This window comes from Epargyreus clarus, unplaced genomic scaffold, assembly GCF_041222505.1.
Source record: "Epargyreus clarus isolate Ecla_fem2 unplaced genomic scaffold, WU_Ecla_fem_2.2 ptg000019l, whole genome shotgun sequence".
In the NCBI taxonomy this organism is placed as follows: Eukaryota; Metazoa; Arthropoda; class Insecta; order Lepidoptera; family Hesperiidae; genus Epargyreus; species Epargyreus clarus.
This window is the reverse complement of record NW_027332227.1, coordinates 16,395,760-16,413,887: the sequence shown is the minus strand read 5'-3', so window position 1 is coordinate 16,413,887 and position 18,128 is coordinate 16,395,760. Positions and strand designations below refer to the sequence as shown.

Here is an 18,128-nt window from a genome sequence, read left to right as displayed (position 1 = left end):
ATCTTACTAGTAACAATTTCAGTTACATTACGTAGGCGTAAACTCACGCCAGCATCTCAGCATTAATCAAAGCTACTCGTATTCCCAATAACTGAATACCTCTTTGAGGTGTCAAGTGGCTACTGTACACACGGGCACGATATTAGTTGGCGGTTAATACCGGAACGAGATGCCTCGCCGCGACTTATTGATGCTATCGGTGGATATTGCCCTGTCTGCCTTCGTCGCTCGTGTGGTTCAAGGTACGAGCGGAGAGGTTCACCTGTTTAACTGTCATTAAATGAAATAAATTTTAATATTTTGGATTGAAAATATGTATATAATAAATTCTATGTAAATTGAGGCGCGAAATCGAATGAGTCCATCGTTTCATGTCATAATTTTAAAATAATTGGAGAGTCGAAAAGTAAACAAAGTTATATTTGATGGCGAAAAAGTTTGTTGTTTATAAGATCTGAAACGCTAATGGACATAATTTTTAACAGTGGCTAAGCAAGGGTCTATCTAACATAGTCAATATTATGTTTTAAAAAATATCTATCCACTATTAATTGTTTAAAAAATATAGCATTCAATATCTCGGCTATCAGGTCAGCTTCAAATGTAGATAAACAGATCCAAATTTCCGAAACATTACTTCCACTGAAATATACCTGCATAAATAGCTGAATACAAGATTAACACTTACCCATTTCGTATAATAATTCAGCACCTATATTGATGGCTCAAAGGCCCTATTTATCTGATATTCCACCACTCTCATAATTTAAGGCACAAACAATCAAGCGCGCTGTAGTCGGTATTACGCCGAAAGTTTCCCTCGAGCGGTGGGAAGTGGCTGTCGGAGAGTTATCGCGCGGACAGTTACAATGCCCGTTACGCTCCACTCCTGCTCAAATTAAACCTGGAAAATATTTACACAACTCAACCATATTATAATTCCTCATCTTTTAAATCTTGAGAAAAGTATTTCAGGTTTAGCACTTAAATTTAATGATCTTAAGTAAATTACTCTGAATTAAAGTTAAAATACCAGGGGGCTACCGGATTTATTTTCGCAATCATCATTGCTCTTTATGTGGACGTCTCCCACACATTGGAGCCTAAAATTATAAGTCATGGCTTTGAAGATTCTTGAATTTTCAAGCCATTCTAGAAATTCTATATCTTCTTACGGAAGTTGTCGGCGGGAGTTATCGCCGGCGCCACCTCCGATCACAGTTACGTTGGCGATAAACATTCCTCGATTATTCAGAAAATTTACTTCTCTATATAAAGTCTCAAAACTCAATTTAAATGTACCTAAGAATTATTATGGTTAATTTTTCTAAGTTCTGGTTATTTCTTTTAAGTGTTTCTAGATTATATCTTTGTCTGCAATCGTCACCTATGAGTGATGGAAAAAAATCCACCTTCAAAGAAAAATAATATAATAAAATAACAAAATTTCTGCGTGAAAATATTTTGTAATAAAAAAAATTAAAATCATTGAAAATGTAAATGTGAAGATGTAAAAGTGTAAACGTAACCGAACTTGTAATTATCGATATAAGATCCTCTATATTTAATTTATCTTACAAATAAAACAGATTTTGTCAAATAAAAATAAATATGTTACCTTAACTTGAAGTGCGACTTATTGTCGTAAATATATTTAAATCTTTTAATGTAGCCTCCGCAGCTAGCCCACGCCCTGCCCTAGCCAGCCATAAGGCAATAATCTATGTGGGCCGACCAATCGCCCTTAGCGGAGATAAAACCAATGACACTTATTCCACCAGACAGTTCAACTACTTGTTATTCAAGCTTGTAAGATCGGTGTCCATTCCATCTTGTAGAGATAAATAGGACTTTAAGTATCATCGTGCTCGGATATGTGTTCTTAAATCTAATTTTATGTATGTTCATGTTAATGTTAATGACCTACTCTAACAGGTGCATATAAAATTGTACATATATTTATACATAGATTGTAAAATGTGTGTACTGACCACTTTTTGCCTACAATTTATTAAAATGGTTCGACTGTGAGAAGATTTGGCCGAAAAATCCTTATTAAATCTAAAAAAAATGTGAGCCGTCACGGGACGCCTGGCAGATGTGAAACATCGACATTATTTTGTAAAAGTAATATGCAGAAAATAACATATTGTGATAGGAACTAAATATGTCATAATGATAAAATAAAATATTACGATCCGCATGGCGACGCGTCGCCACACCGTACACACTACTGCCTATAGACTGTATATATATACCATCGTATAGCGTGGCGACGCGTCGCCACGGCATGCGTCGCCACGCCAGAAATCGGTTTTACGTGCGGCTATAGATGTTTCACATCAAAATATGTTATTAAAATATACAGAAAAATTTAAATTGGCTGCAATATATTAGTAAACTCAAGAATCTTAGCTAGTTATTTCAATATATTACTAAAATCGTAAATTATAAGTATCAATAATTTTATTTATTTTTATTTATTTTTTATTTTATTTTATTAAGTTCACCAACGGTTGTAACATTATACATATTTTTAAATTAAATCTAGTTACAATGCAAGCAATAAATGTACATCCACTTAGAGGTAAACATCACATGCAATACAGATCTAAACGTGGTAATGAAAATAGAATAACAAACTTTATAAACCAAAAAATAAAACAACACAAAAAAGAGAAAAAAAAATAGTACAAGTAAATTAAACATTAAATTGAAACACTAATTATAATTAAGATACAGCCTTCCTAAAAGCAGCTAGACACATATTATTAATGTCGATCCACAGACGGATTCACTACGCTTATTATAGAGTTTGGACAGTCTTGCAATAGGAGAGTTTGATCCCAATTTAGTTTTACAATGGGGAGGTACGAAGAGTTGAATCGGTTTGCGAGGCATGTTGACGGGTATTCTAAAGGAGAGCTTAGAGAGAAGACGCGGACAATGTATCTGAGAATTTACTAATTTATATAAAAAGATAAGATCTAATGCATCTCTCCGAGTATCCAAGCTAGACATATTGAAGTGATCTAGAGACGCTTTATAAGAATACTTGTCTTTATTTATGCCTAACGAATACGCAAGATGCCTGACAAATCTCTTCTGTACCCGCTCTATACGAAGCATATGGGATGCAAAATGAGGACGCCAAACTACACTCCCATATTCCAAAGTGGATCTTACAAGACTGTTATACATAATGATTTTAGTTGAAGCTTTTTTGAAAAATTTGGAATATCTAATGATAAAACCCAACATTCTAGATGCTTTCTTTATCATTGAATCTATATGTGGTACAAAAGTTAACTTGGTATCAATACTTATCCCCAGATCTTTAATTGTTTCTGTTTCACAAATTTGCGTATCATTAATGAAGTAAACTGAAGGAATGAAATGGAATTTTCTAGTAAATTTGATATGAAAGCATTTTGACACGTTAAGCTCCATTATATTTATTTTACACCAGCGAGCCAGAGCATTTATGTCTTCCTGAAACCTTAATACATCCTCCCAGGTGTCTATTACTTTATACAATTTTAGGTCATCTGCAAACATCAATGGAATTGAATTATTAAAGCAAAGTGGGAGGTCATTAATAAATATATTAAACAAAATTGGGCCTAGATGAGAACCTTGTGGAACGCCAGATAATATTTTGCATGAATAAGAATTAAAACCATTAACCACGACAAAAAAAGTGCGTTCCGACAGATATGAACCCAGCCAATCGAGAATGTCACCTGCAAATCCATATGAACTTAATTTAGTTAATAAGATCTTGTGAACAACTTTATCGAATGCTTTGGTGAAATCGGTGTATATAGCGTCGACTTGCTTCCTTTTATCAACCGATGTAATTAGGTCGTCAATGTAAGACACCAAGTTTGTATTAATTGATCGGCCCCTTAAGAAACCATTTTGCTCATCACTGCTGTATTTCTCAAAATGTTTATGGACAAATCGACAAACTAGTGATTCAAAGATTTTTGAAAAGCTAGACAAGATGGAAATTGGTCGATAGTTGCTCACAAGATGAATATCACCAGATTTGTGGATTGGCACTACTTTGGCTGTCTTCCAAAGTGAAGGAAAAATGCCTGACTTAAGGGAGACATTAAATATATGATGCAGAGGAGTGACTAGATTGTCAGCGCATTTGACGATGAAGTATGGTGGAATACTATCGGGTCCCGCACCCTTCGTGCCATCTAAAGACAGTAAAGCTTTTCGTATTGAGTTACTACTAATATATAGCGAGGTAAATGCCTCATAGAATGCTTGATCATTGGGGTAGGTATTCGTGTTTTCCCTTGAGTCATTGTGTATGTAGTCCATTGAAATGTTACATTTTTTAGGCCTTAGTGTGCATTTGTCAGAGGACGCAATTTTATTTTTTTAATGTGTAGGGGGGGTCAGTAGAAGCTTAAGTTCAAGTTTGTGGGGTCGGCACCCTTGTCCCCCGGCCGCCATCTTGGAAAAGGGGATGCAAAGGGTTTTCGCGCTGTATCTCGTAAACTACTTACCCTACAGAAAATTTAATCAAACATAAAATGTAGCAAATTAAATTTCCTACAATTTTATTTCTATTACTTTTTATCGTCAAGTGACCAACAAAAAAGTTATAAACAAAAATAAATGAAAATTTTGTAACAAATTTCCTTTTGGAGGTTATAACTTTTTTTCAGTTCATTTTACAATAAAATGACATCACAGCAATTTTATAGAGGGTTTTTCAACGAACAATTTCCTCTATATAATTGTTTCATTTTATTTATTTATCTAGGTTTTACAGCGCTCCAAACTTGAACGGATTCTCGAATGCTCATAGGGATGCAATAAAAACTAAAAATTAGGCTTACTTTTCTATCTATATTTTTTTATTCATACAATTTATTATGATCTTAACATTCCTATGCTATTATTAAACTATGTTTGACCCTTTTACCCACCACCTATGAGGTAACTCTATCAGAGGTGGATTTTACTGTCGACCAGGCTGAATCGGATGCAGATGCAGTCATCGTCCGTTGTGCGCTTGCTGCATCACAGTCATATGATTCGGTGACAATCATAGCAGAAGACATCGACATCCTTGTATTGCTGACGGCATTAGGAAGGAATCAAACAAATGTATTTTTTTTAAAACCTTCAAAAGGGCGTACGTCCGAACAATTGTACTGTCCTTCAAGTTTTAAATATGACGACGTAATAGCTGAGAATTTACTGTTTCTCCATGCCTTCTCAGGATGTGACACAACGTCAGCAGCGTATAACATGGGCAAAGTCAAATTTATAAAAAATTTGCAGAAGCATCCAGAGTTAGCAAGTGGAACTAAATTATTTATGAGTGAGAAAGTCGAGTCATCGTTACTCAGTGTTGTTGGCGAACGTTTTTTCGTCTCTTTATATGGCGGAAATAAAGACGATACTCTAGACACTCTGCGATACAAACGATTTGCTAAGACAGTGACAAAAAAAGCATTTAATCTCTCTTCACTTCCTCCAACACAAGATGCAGCCCGTTTCCACAGTTTCCGAGTGTATCACCAGATTCAGTTATGGCTCGGTAAATATTGTGATCCAAAAGAATGGGGTTGGAAAAAGCATGGAAAATTTTGGATGCCAATCCAAGCTTCCAAGCCTCCAGCATCCCCCGAGCTTATGAAATTAATCTTTTGCAGATGCAAAGGAAATTGTGGAAGTGCGTGCGGTTGCCAAAAAGCAGGCCTTAAATGTTCACCAGTTTGCCTCCATTGTGGTGGTGAAAGCTGCAGCAACATCGTGGACATATCAACATTACTTGAAGAAAATGAATTAGAAGATGAATTACCGACAATGACGCCAATACCAACTCCCATTATACTACAAAAATTCACCTCGGATACTGATTCAGATTTTTTCTCGCAGCCTGGACCATCGAAGAGAATGAAAAAATAATAACTGATAGACATTTTTCAATATATAATAATAAATAACATTATTTTGTCTAGAAATTGCCCGTGGATTACCTCATAGGTGGTGGGTAAAAGGGTCAAACATAGTTTAATAATAGCATAGGAATGTTAAGATCATAATAAATTGTATGAATAAAAAAAATATAGATAGAAAAGTAAGCCTAATTTTTAGTTTTTATTGCATCCCTATAAGCATTCGAGAATCCGTTCAAGTTTGGAGCGCTGTAAAACCTAGATAAATAAATAAAATGAAACAATTATATAGAGGAAATTGTTCGTTGAAAAACCCTCTACAAAATTGCTGTGATGTCATTTTATTGTAAAATGAACTGAAAAAAAGTTATAACCTCCAAAAGGAAATTTGTTACAAAATTTTCATTTATTTTTGTTTATAACTTTTTTGTTGGTCACTTGACGATAAAAAGTAATAGAAATAAAATTGTAGGAAATTTAATTTGCTACATTTTATGTTTGATTAAATTTTCTGTAGGGTAAGTAGTTTACGAGATACAGCGCGAAAACCCTTTGCACCCCCTTTTCCAAGATGGCGGCCGGGGGACAAGGGTGCCGACCCCACAAACTTGAACTTAAGCTTCTACTGACCCCCCCTACACATTAAAAAAATAAAATTGCGTCCTCTGACAAATGCATACCCAAATGTAACTTTTCAATGGACTAATGTAGTCGCTATTATTGTCGCTAGTATTTTCATATATAGAATTAAATTGACAAGCGAAAAGATTGCATATGTCTTTTCCTTCGGAACATTCAGATATGCCATCCGTAAATGTGGCTGGGTAACAACTGCGACCACCACGCCTTTCTTTCACAAATGACCAAAAGTATTTTGGATTTATGGATATTTTGTTTTCTGTTGATTTCAAATAATTGCGATAGCATTCGGTAGTCATTTTAGCACAACGCTCTGTCAACAATTGAAAGGATATCAAATCTAAAGGGTTCTTAAACTTCTTGTACTTAATTCGATACTTGTTTTTCTCATTTAATCTCCTGATTAACTGACGTGAGAACCATGATGGATATTTATTGGTTTTTTGTCTTGTGACCGGTACAAACTTATTTATCGCTTCCCTAATGACTGTATACAATAAATCCACCAGTTTGTTGACATCAGTCACTCCAGTAAACAAATCAACCCAATTAATTTTAGCTAAGTAGGCGTTTACTAACTGGTAGTCTGCTCTGTAAAAGTTATGGCGAGTATATTGTACGTTATAGAGCATTTTAGATTCACATGTAAAAGCTATATTAATGTGTAGGGGAGGATGTAGTGGATCCACAGGCGATAATACGTCAACTGCACGTGATACAATACACTGAGATGTAAAGTCTAAGAGTACTAAGTCTAAAATCCTATTCATGCTATTGCTGATAAAATTATATTGTTTGTAATTATTTAGGTTAAGAAAATCTAAGAAGTCCTGGTTAAGTGAAGACGTGTGATATGTATCTGATTTATTTGCCAAGCCCCAGTCAATATTACTCAAGTTGAAATCTCCAACTACGCATTTATGATAATTAATTTGTTCATTTATACGCGAAAGACTATCTAAAAAAGCCTCAAGGGTAGATCGTAGTACCGGAGGTGGCAAATATACAACGCAAATCGCGATCGGGCAAGGCTTTTTTGGTGTACCAATGTCAATAATGATCCACAAGTCTTCACTATTAGTCTCAAACGAAAATTGTCTTTTAGATCTTAACAATTTCGAAACCGCTATTAAGACCCCTCCACCTTCTTTTTTCGTCTCAGTCACTGATTCTTCTCTATCTTTTCTATAGACAACATAGTTATCGCCAAAAAGTTCAGCGTTTAAAATGTTACTGTTGAGCCAAGTCTCAGTAAGTATTATCAAATCGTAACTCGAGTTACTAAGATTACAAAAGAAGGTGTGGGTTTTCGTTCTAAGACCACGGACATTTTGATAATATATTGACAGAGAACTTATGCTAGCATTTCTTACATCCATAAAAATAAATAAAGTGTATTACGACTGAGAACAGATTATATATTATGTATGTAAACTAACAAACTACGATCACTGTATTTTATTGAGACAATCAATGTCCTTTATGATAATATAGTCTGATTCGTCACTCTTTCTCATAAAAATTCGCCCTCCGCGGACCCACACGTACTTAAACCCTTTGTCTTTAGCTGTTGCTCTAGCAGCTGCATGCAGTGCCTTATTGTTCGGAGATAGGTGCTCAACAATGTAGATTGGAGATTTGGGGCCTTGCAGTCCTAAGTGGGTAGTGTTAAGCTTGTTCTCTATGGGCTTTTTCTTGTTGAAATTTATTGCCGCAGCCAAAAACTGGTCTCTAATTTTTGAATTATTGAATTGTACCACAATTGATCTCGGTCTCGCGCTGGTCCTGTTAATTTTGGCAACACGAGTGCAATTCTGAATGTTTTCGGTTTTAATTTCACAATTTATTGCGTTACCCAATTGCTGAACAATCTCTACCACGTTTTCGGTTTTTCTTTCAGGTATGCTTTGAATTTCCACGTTGTTCGAACGCACGTTCTGCTCTAAAGTATTTACGCGCTGCTTGAGTTCATCAACAGTCGACTTCAAGTTTTTATTTTGTGCCTGTAAGTCCAAGATTTCCTGTTTCGTTTCAATGTTTTGTTTAGAGAGGATTTCGAACTGGGAGTGTATACTTTCGACAGAGGCTTTCATGCCCTTGATGTCTTGGGTGATTGACTGAAGTTCAGAGCTAATGATAGAAGTGATAGTAGCATGCAATTTAGTAACTAGGGAGTCGAATTCAGTTTTGACTATTTCTTGCACAATATTTTCCACGTTGCTAACAGCTATAAGAGAAGAGTTTGCAACAGTGGGCGGTGAGTGTACAGCCTGCCTCTTAGATGCTCTGACAGTCACATTGGAGCTGGACGGTGGGGGGTTGGTAAAATTTTTACTCTGCCTACGTCGAAATATGCTGCACTTAGGGCACTCCCAGGATGGGTTACACAGGGTATTAGAATCAGTGTCGCCTAAGCACTCCAAGTGAAACCATTTCAAGCAAATGGCGCACTCTATAAAGTCATCACTGAGAATGTCAAGTTCACAACAACCCCATTGACTTGCATCTTTAGACATGTTCACTTAATGTACAAAAACAACAAACAAAAAAAAAAAAAAAAATATATATATATATCAAAAACAAAAAAAAAAAAACTTGCAAAAAAAGAAATACTAAAATAATAAACATAAAAAAAAAAAAAAAAAAAATTGGAACGCGGATTCGATCGTGTTCGCGGTCATTGACAGACCTTTCAATACAAATGTTTATGCCAATACAGAGCATAGTGTATGTTACCTACTTTTAAAAGTTTTTTTCTAACCATTATTCATTTCACCACTACATAGCTCTTATCACACACGCGAGCACGCGTCGGCAGCGCTGTAATCAAGGTGGGCGGCACCAATTGCAACGTTATTTCCCGTCATTTGTCTCAATTTTATTCGCTCACTTTGAATTTCCTGTCCTGATTGATTTAGCAGACTTATTGCCATTAAGACTAAAGTGATTGAAGATATTTGTATGTTTGATCTATTAGACTTAGCGTAAAATGATGTCGTATGATAGTTATGGTAAAGTTGTTAATCCTAATAGTCATTTAAATGTCTACCTGACTAGGAATCAATCTTGGAAGCAGGTACTAACCGATAACCGAAAATATCTTAAATTTTCCAACTATAATGGAGTTCTAACATGCTATTAAAATATTTTAAAGCTTTCTCGAATGATTTTACTAATAATAATGATAGTTGAAACTAATGGATTATTTACAATCAATAAAAGCCAGAGAGTCATCGCGCATTGATACTTTTATTGAACAAGTTTGAACATTCCGGTTGGTTGAAGACGCTTTTTAAAGATCTTATGATTCTCTTTAATACATTATTGAAATGAGTAATAATTGTTCATTAACTGTATTTTATACATCATTAATGTTTTGAACATTAAATAACTTTTCAACGCTGCATAACGTTTTTTTTTAGGAAAATATAATGAGTTTTCATGCATAAAATTAATTAACCTTATGTTTTACAAAACTTGATCATTGTCTATTCTTTGATAAGTTCTTGTAATTACTAGCATTACGAATTATCACATTCAATACACATTTCATTACTCGCTGTTCACCTTCTATAACGTTTTAGCGATAGAAATTAGGCACCTGTATCTTAACAACCTTATCAAATGAAATGAAATAACTTCACGAGCAAGTGATAATTTAATATCCACCGAAATATGAGAGTTCATTAATAAATTTATGAAAGTTATAAATTTGTAAGCGTTGGTCGCGCCGTATTAAGCCGTAACCCGACGGATTACCGCGACGGATTGATGCGACCAATCGCCTCTAATCGGATTAGTATTGAGATGTTGCGTCGAATCTTACTTTCGTGTAAAATAGGGATGTTAGACATATTAAACTTCGGATCTGGTTATGAATACGAATTTACTGTAAATGCTCATATTATGTTGGTTACAGATACGGTTATGAAAATGGGATGATTTTGGATTATCCGATAGTTTGGGATCCGATAGATTAGGAGTGTCGATGACGGATTTCGTATTTTTAAGAAATTGAAAATTTAAAAAATATATATATAAAAAGAGGTAATGATTTCGTTCTGTTTGTAAAGTAACTGAACAGCGTTTGTTTGATCGGGAGAAATCTTTTCATAATAGAGTTTAATTTATACTTCGCCCTTATCCAAAATAACTTATTCGAAACTTTTATATCGGCTTCGGTTTCGATTTCGGATATTTTTTATTTCGGATATCCCTCAGTTTCGGTTACGTTGACGCAGTCTAACATCCCTGATGTAAAATTGTTTCCAAGTGGTCAATCAACGTCCCGGTGATGGTACGTGCGAGCGATGGAGGAATTTATGATGTGATATGTTTTCATGATTATTTGAGAAATGATCGTTTTTATGGATTCTTTAACACTTGTAACAGATACTCAAGATAAAGTTTGAAATATGGGGTTTTTTATGATCGAAACGGATTTAGGTGTGAGATGCTATAGTCTCTAGCCGACTAGTATTTCTTAGAGGCAATTTACACATAGACAGGAACATTGTGAAGTACGAATTGATGTGATTGTACGCACTGGCACATGCCACTTACTAACTTTATTACAAATGGTTTCAACTTCAATCGCGATCTACAAGCTTTGTACTCATATTAACAATCTTTGTTAAGACGTTGAAATAACTCTTCTATCATCAAATAACTTATGTTATTGTTAACCTCTGATAAATAAATTAGATACTTCAACGCCTTTAAATTGAATGAACCCACAAAAGGATGATTTTATATTTTTTTTACAGATAAAAACATTTTTAGAGAACATTTTTTACGTATAAATAACTAATACTACGCAATGTACGTAATAAATTAATATCTATTTCAAACATTTTAGGGACATTTTAGAAGGGAGACGTGGCAAAACTTTATTTACGCAACAATTTTAATTCTCAAACCTGGTTACACTTTCTTGTTAGGAGCGAACAATCTATGTATTTTACGCATCTTAGTTGTTAATAGAATGGTAACAGTTGAAATCAGGGGAACGCTCAGAACATGTCATAGACGGAGTATTCTGCATGTATTTCGTATGAATTATGTCGAGGCGCGGCGCATACCGCGCACGGCCTTGCGTCGAGGGCGCATACCAAAGCTCGCTTAGTCCGGAGCTTTGAGCGAGCTTACGTCAAAATATCGTAGACGGTATGCAATAGTCTGCACAGCAAAATTATTGTGACACTTTGGTTCGATTTTGCATAATTATTTAATAAGTCGTGTTCTAAGAATCCGTAATATTTTTAATATTATGAATTTTATATTTCCAAAAACACATTTTAGTGTATTAAATATAGATAATTCAATGTTTTACTTTTAGCATAGCATACTAGACAGTTATTAGGTCTCGGCTTATCAAACATCTACTCGTGTGTTAAGATAAAATTGCAATCTTGATTGACTACTACTAAATGTAGTATTGCGGATTGAGACAGCATTCTCTTAAGGAATAAATACTTCATCGGTACCATTAAAGGGTAAAGTATGGCAGTGATTAAATTTCAATTTCAAATGGGATTGCCGATGCTGCATGCGAGCAAAACTTCGCGTATTTCAGTTTCTATTGGAGCCATAACTCTTGCGAGCCCATACATGTGTCGTTTCGCGATTGCGCTTGCAAAAAACGTCGCTTGATGAATTACAGACAATCAAGATAATGTGGGTCCGCTCCACGTCAGCGCGAAACGTTCCCTATTGAATGTAAATCGTGTGGGGCGAAGGTTCGTTAATTTAGCTTCGGGTCATCAACCGATCGCCGTCGCAGAAAAGTTCGTCGCTCGAAAAAGGAGCAAAAACAATCCGATATACGGCACAGGTGCGCGCGCGCTCGTTCCCATTGTGCCGCGCCACTAACCGTGAAGGCTCTGCGCGCTGCGGCTGCCGTCGTGCCGCGTGAGGCTAGGGGTGCACACTGATATATCGATATTTAGTAGACTGTTGGAACTATATTATTTGGAAAACTGCAACTCATGTCTTTTAGTACTAGTAGAATAAATCGCTACTGTGTTTTGATATGGAGGCCGTTCCGAATTATATACAGGACTTTTCCAAATTGTTAAATGAATTAGTCATAGTAAGGTAAAAGCAAGGCAACGTAATATAATAAAAAAAAAAGTGTGGCACTCGGGAACTGCCGCGGTAAAGCTATTGCATAGCATTTTATATTAACTTATGCAATTATAATTATTTATTTAACAAATATACGAAGGTAATCGGAATCCAAACATAGCCAAGTTCACAATGTAGGTATATAGCAGAGTCCGATAGGAGAAAGCCAAAAGTCATTTTTTTCAATAAATCCACAACACACAAAGCGCACTTTGCAAGCTAACACCACGAAATGGCGCCATAAACGTTTTGATATTTTACTGTCAAATCTGTCACTTGTAATTGTAAAATAAAAAACTTTAAATAATTGTATATCGATAAACCAAAATATCGATAAATAAACGCCCTCTAGAGGTGAAACGAGTTTGGCCGCGCAATGCTTCGGTCCATCCAAGCTCCGCTCGGTCCAATCAAGCCAGTCGCAAGCGAGCTTTCGAACGTCGCCGACGTGTGGATGTGTGCCCACGAAACTTGTTACACGAGTGTCATTTGCGTGTGTGATTGATTATTTTGTTCAGTGCTGTGTTGTGTGGTGAGGTGTGACTGACCGTGGCCGTAGACGTGGGAGCCTCTCTGGTATGCATCTTTGTCACGATTTCTCTTTATTATCCTGTTAATAAGCTTTATTGTTGTATGATTTGAATTGAGCCACTCATTTTTATGAGCGAAAGGAAGTTGTCGCCGCTTGTTAATAAACTCAAGTATTTCATTGTTCGTCGTTATAATTAAGCTTCACTTGAGACTTGGCTGTTTTGAAATCCAACGATTTAATAGCAAAAAGTTGTTATTATTTTTAGCCGCTTAGTAATTAGTTGTTAGTTAAACCGATATTAAAATGAAGACTATCGTTAAGAACCTGTGTATATCTATACAATCTCAAGATATAGTACATACACAACACATATACATTTATAATCTAGCCGTTTATTACATTACATTAAAGTTCAACTTAAAGCTTTAGTGGGCAATTTCAACGTTTTCATACTCGCGTTCGATATTTAAATATGGTATTGTGTTTTAGATATTTCAGCGGTAGAGGCAGCTTGTATTTTTCTTACAACCTCTGTCAACTGTCTACTTAACCTCCCACAAAAGTGGTCCGGGTAAAATCGCGCCAAAAATTGTTTCACTTTTTTATCAACAAGTATCATAGTTTAGACACTTCGTAGATCTATATGACAATCGTGTGTATTTTATAACATGATTGATGTTGATAAATGTAGAGAAAGGGCTAAGAAGAGGCTAGAAACTGACGCCGAGCTGCGCAGGCGCCGGAATGCGGCGCTTTACACGATAAACTAGTTATGGAATGTGTAGGTCATGCCTATCATTTGATATCAGATATCATTCATACTGCGAGATTTAATTATAGGAAAGCTTATTCATTTAATAGCATTTAATATGATTAACACTTTGTGTGAGATGAGATATGTATGTAGGTTAAGATGGTAGTAGTACGTACAACTTTATCACTAACTTAAGAACTCCTAGTTCGCTACTTGACACGGATGAATGATAATATAGGTTTAAGGCCATAGTGCACCACTTTTCCAAATGCAGGCAGTTAAGAAGCAAAATTCAACGACTATTATCTTCAGATGTAATATAAATTATAAGTATTATGTTAATGTTTAAAGCGTGAAGTATTTTGATTGATTACATCATAAAGCCCTATTTAAAATTAGTTAATAGATTTTATAAATTAAAATGCTTACATCATTGGCGACCTGCGCGGTGTACTCGTAGTGTTTACCGGTGTGCAGCGCACGCGATTCCGGGTACAATTTTCGCCCTGGCATATATCTCTGTTTTTCATCAAAATTATTTTTTCGACAACTTATTCGGTTATATTAGTGCTTCACATTGTAAGGTCGTATAGCCAGCGGTACGGTTACAGGTACTTATTTTTTCATATATGCGTCTTCCTGGCGTGAAGCAGTTGTTGCGTCTCAGTGGCAAAGGAAGAGTGCTAATGCCCGATATCTTGCTTAATATGTGCAACGATGCGTTTCCACACCCGAGCACTATGATAGTGCTCGGGTGTGGAAACGCATCGGCTTCAGATATAACCCCCGATTCATATAAAAGCTAGAGCTAGAGCATAAACTGTAAAAGACCGCCTAGAAACTAAACCATATGGAGCAGAGATTCCTGTTACTAGTAACTTTGTAGCTGTCTACTTAACAGAACTTACGAATTTAGTGATTGAAAAAAAACCCTCAGAATCGGAATATTAGGTATAAAACTCGTTTTATTTTAATGTTATTATATTTTTTAATTTAAAACTATTTTAAAAGTTGAAACTTTTACAATTTTAAGCCTTATAGGTGGTTTGGTCGACATTCATTATTATTTAAGCGTCAATTTTATTTTGGGGCGCAAGAAGATTTATTGTCTTCTCATTCTGTCTTTAACGTAATCAAATACTACTATTGAAAAACTATTATTTTAAAATTAATATTATATTCATGGACTACCTGCTTGCCCATGGTTTTTAAATCCCGGACATGTCCCAAGTATGGTTGTAGTTTATAAATAAACAATAGAGTTTGGGTGGCCCTTGCGTTGTTTACCCGATTTTTTAATTGATGTTTCTTGAAATATATTATTACTTTTCTTTCAACAAGAATGGTTGTATTCGTACACCATGGTCCTATGGTTGGAGTTGCGTAACTTATTTTTTTACACTTAGGTTAATCAATGTTCCGTAGAAGTTACGGTTATAAATTAAAAGGTTATATTTCCTATTTAGTAATTTCGTATTTTTGCAAACGAAAATGGATATAAATCTGTATTAAACCTTGCATTACATTTTTTTACGCTGCAAATTAGTATAGTACATTGCAGTGTTTACATTTGTAACTCACAAGGTACCTTGGTGGAGCCGCCGCAAGGAACCCATTACTCAGTTCGCATTTTCACTGCTGTGCTTCCTATTGTTTCATAAACCATGCTTTTAAAGAGCCTGCCAGCCTTTTGTGCACGCGACGGCTAATCATGGCTATTATCCCATAACCGAGACAAAGAATGGGTTTTGCATGGAAATAAAGATTTTTCATTATCGGTTTCGGAGTTGAGCTGTCGAAACAATGCCGTGAATTGTTATTGTCTCCTGATTTTGTTTGTTTTTGAAATATGAATGAACGTAAATATTAACAATACTATTCTATTCATCCATCGTGCTGTTATTTTGCAACAATGTAATCATTCAATTAGTATGAAGTTAATAATTGTTTAGTAATTGTTTACTAATATATGACTATTGCATATTTCACCGTAAACATATTGCTATCTCCGCTCAGTATAAGATTTCATAGCCTTAATTGTAGATTTTATATAACTTTCAAAGGTAGCGTTGAATTCTCAAACATAGGATTTTTCTCAAATCTTCTTTAATGCCTAAGATACAATAAAGAATCGACTCTTCTTTTAATGTACGCAGAATTCTTTTGAAAAAATGGAATCCGAAAATTCATCCACAAGACGATAGCTACGCGTGTACTGAAAAACAAATAATTTCAATACAAATGGAAACATTTTTTATACAACATGCCATTCTATTAAATAGAAATTAAATACCATTTACGCTTATTTTGAATTAATTTAGAATGTTACTTAAAATCCGGACCGTAGATAAGTAATTAAATATCATTTATGCTTACTTCGAATTTATTGACTTAATATTGTTTCCTACCCAACAATTGAACCTTAAACTTAATAACCAAATAACTTCGGTTATTATAGTCTTCCCCTCGGACCAGTTTCAATAAAGTTTGATAAAGTATAAGTAGCCATGGGACCGAAACCCATGGGACGTACTAAATATTCATGTCGGAAATTTTAATAAAAGCCAAGTGTATTTATCCTGTTGAATAGTTCGTAAAGCGATAAGTTCCTGTTACAAGCAAGTCACGTCGCGTGTTCGGTCGCAAATGTTTGGTAGGCCCTCCGAATACGTGTGGTAGGGGCATCATCGTTTGATAGTCATATAAGAATTTTCAATTAAAGTAATTTTGACACTTAATTCTATCGTGAAGCAGTTCTTTTAGCGGAAGCGTGTGGCAGGAGTCGCGACGCATCTTTGGTCAGTTTCAGATCCTCTGGTCTGTATGGAGCTGGTTTGGATTTTTGCCTCCTTATAATTAAAATAACTATTTACAATGTATGAGTACCTATAGTGTAGATAAATGTCATACGCTAATTAAGAGATCGAACGTTAGTATCAAATAATATATCGGAAAAGCTTCATGATTTAATTTTAAATATTTCATTCTGCATCTATTTAAAAACATTTTATTTAAAGGTCAATCCTTAACAAATAAACATAATAGGCATTTATTTTGTAAATTTTAAAATAAAAAAATGCTATTTTATGGATAACCCTAAAGTTTAGTTACTTGAGATGAAGAAAATAAAGTTCAAGTTATAAAATTTCACGACCAATTGAGAACCACTGTTTGAGTAGTCGCTAAAAGTAAGCTTTAACACATTCAGTCCAAAACTTAAATATGCAATAAAGTCCTAATTAAATAAGAAGCTCGTATCTTAGACAAATGTTTACTGCTCTACCGGGTGGCAGCCCTAAGACAATATATCTTTTATTCCTGTTTTACGGCGTCCTGTTCCCGTAAACGGGTAACACGAATACGGTTGTCGGTCACAAAAAATTCTATTGAATTTGTGCCCTTTTGTTTGTTCCATGGAAGAATCCTGTTTATTTTTGGAAATTCTATTCCCTGTCGGTTCTCAGATAGCAATTTTTAGAATCTTTGTTTAATTAAATTAAGCAATGACTTTATTTAATGTTGTAGTTTTATACAAATATTTTATTTTTTTATGAAATTTGAGCAAAAATAACAAAAGAACATGCAGTCTATCTTATGCTATGTGGTCACTGCCGTTATCTGAAACCAACTACATATAGATGAGGAAGGATTCTACCTAAAGCCAATCACAGATGCGTTGCCAGTGCCAAGACTGAGATGGTCACATCATATGTAGATCAGCCGGTGTCAACCCCCTATCCTTAAAACGCAAAACTGCTTCACGCTAGAAATAGGTATGACAGTAGTATCTCCCCGGTAAAACCATATTGCTCCTATCTTTAGAAGTGGTTCCTATAACATCATCTATTATGATACGTTATGATAAATGGTGTAGTTTAATTGATTTATCAATGAAAGTGCCGTAGATATACGATACTACGGCTAATAATAACTCCCACGCCGGTTTGATCATAGAGGTTAAGGTGAGAGGTTATAGTTCTCAATTAAGAATAGTTTTTAGTGCAGACGGTATTTAGTATTGAAATGGATCATCAAGTTTAATTACGATAAATTATATAATTTAAAAAAGACTGTTTTAAACCGCCGCTTATAGCTCGAAAACACTAATTCGAATTTAAAACTTACAACGAACTAGGATGGGTTTTAA

General features: G+C 35.0%; 1 protein-coding gene across 5 annotated transcripts in view; it reads left to right on the top strand.

The window, feature by feature from the left end:
- LOC140750491 (EGFR adapter protein) overlaps positions 1-18,128 on the top strand; it is a 138,195-nt gene that overhangs the window by 76,666 nt on the left and 43,401 nt on the right. The gene's annotated exons all lie outside the window — the stretch shown is intronic.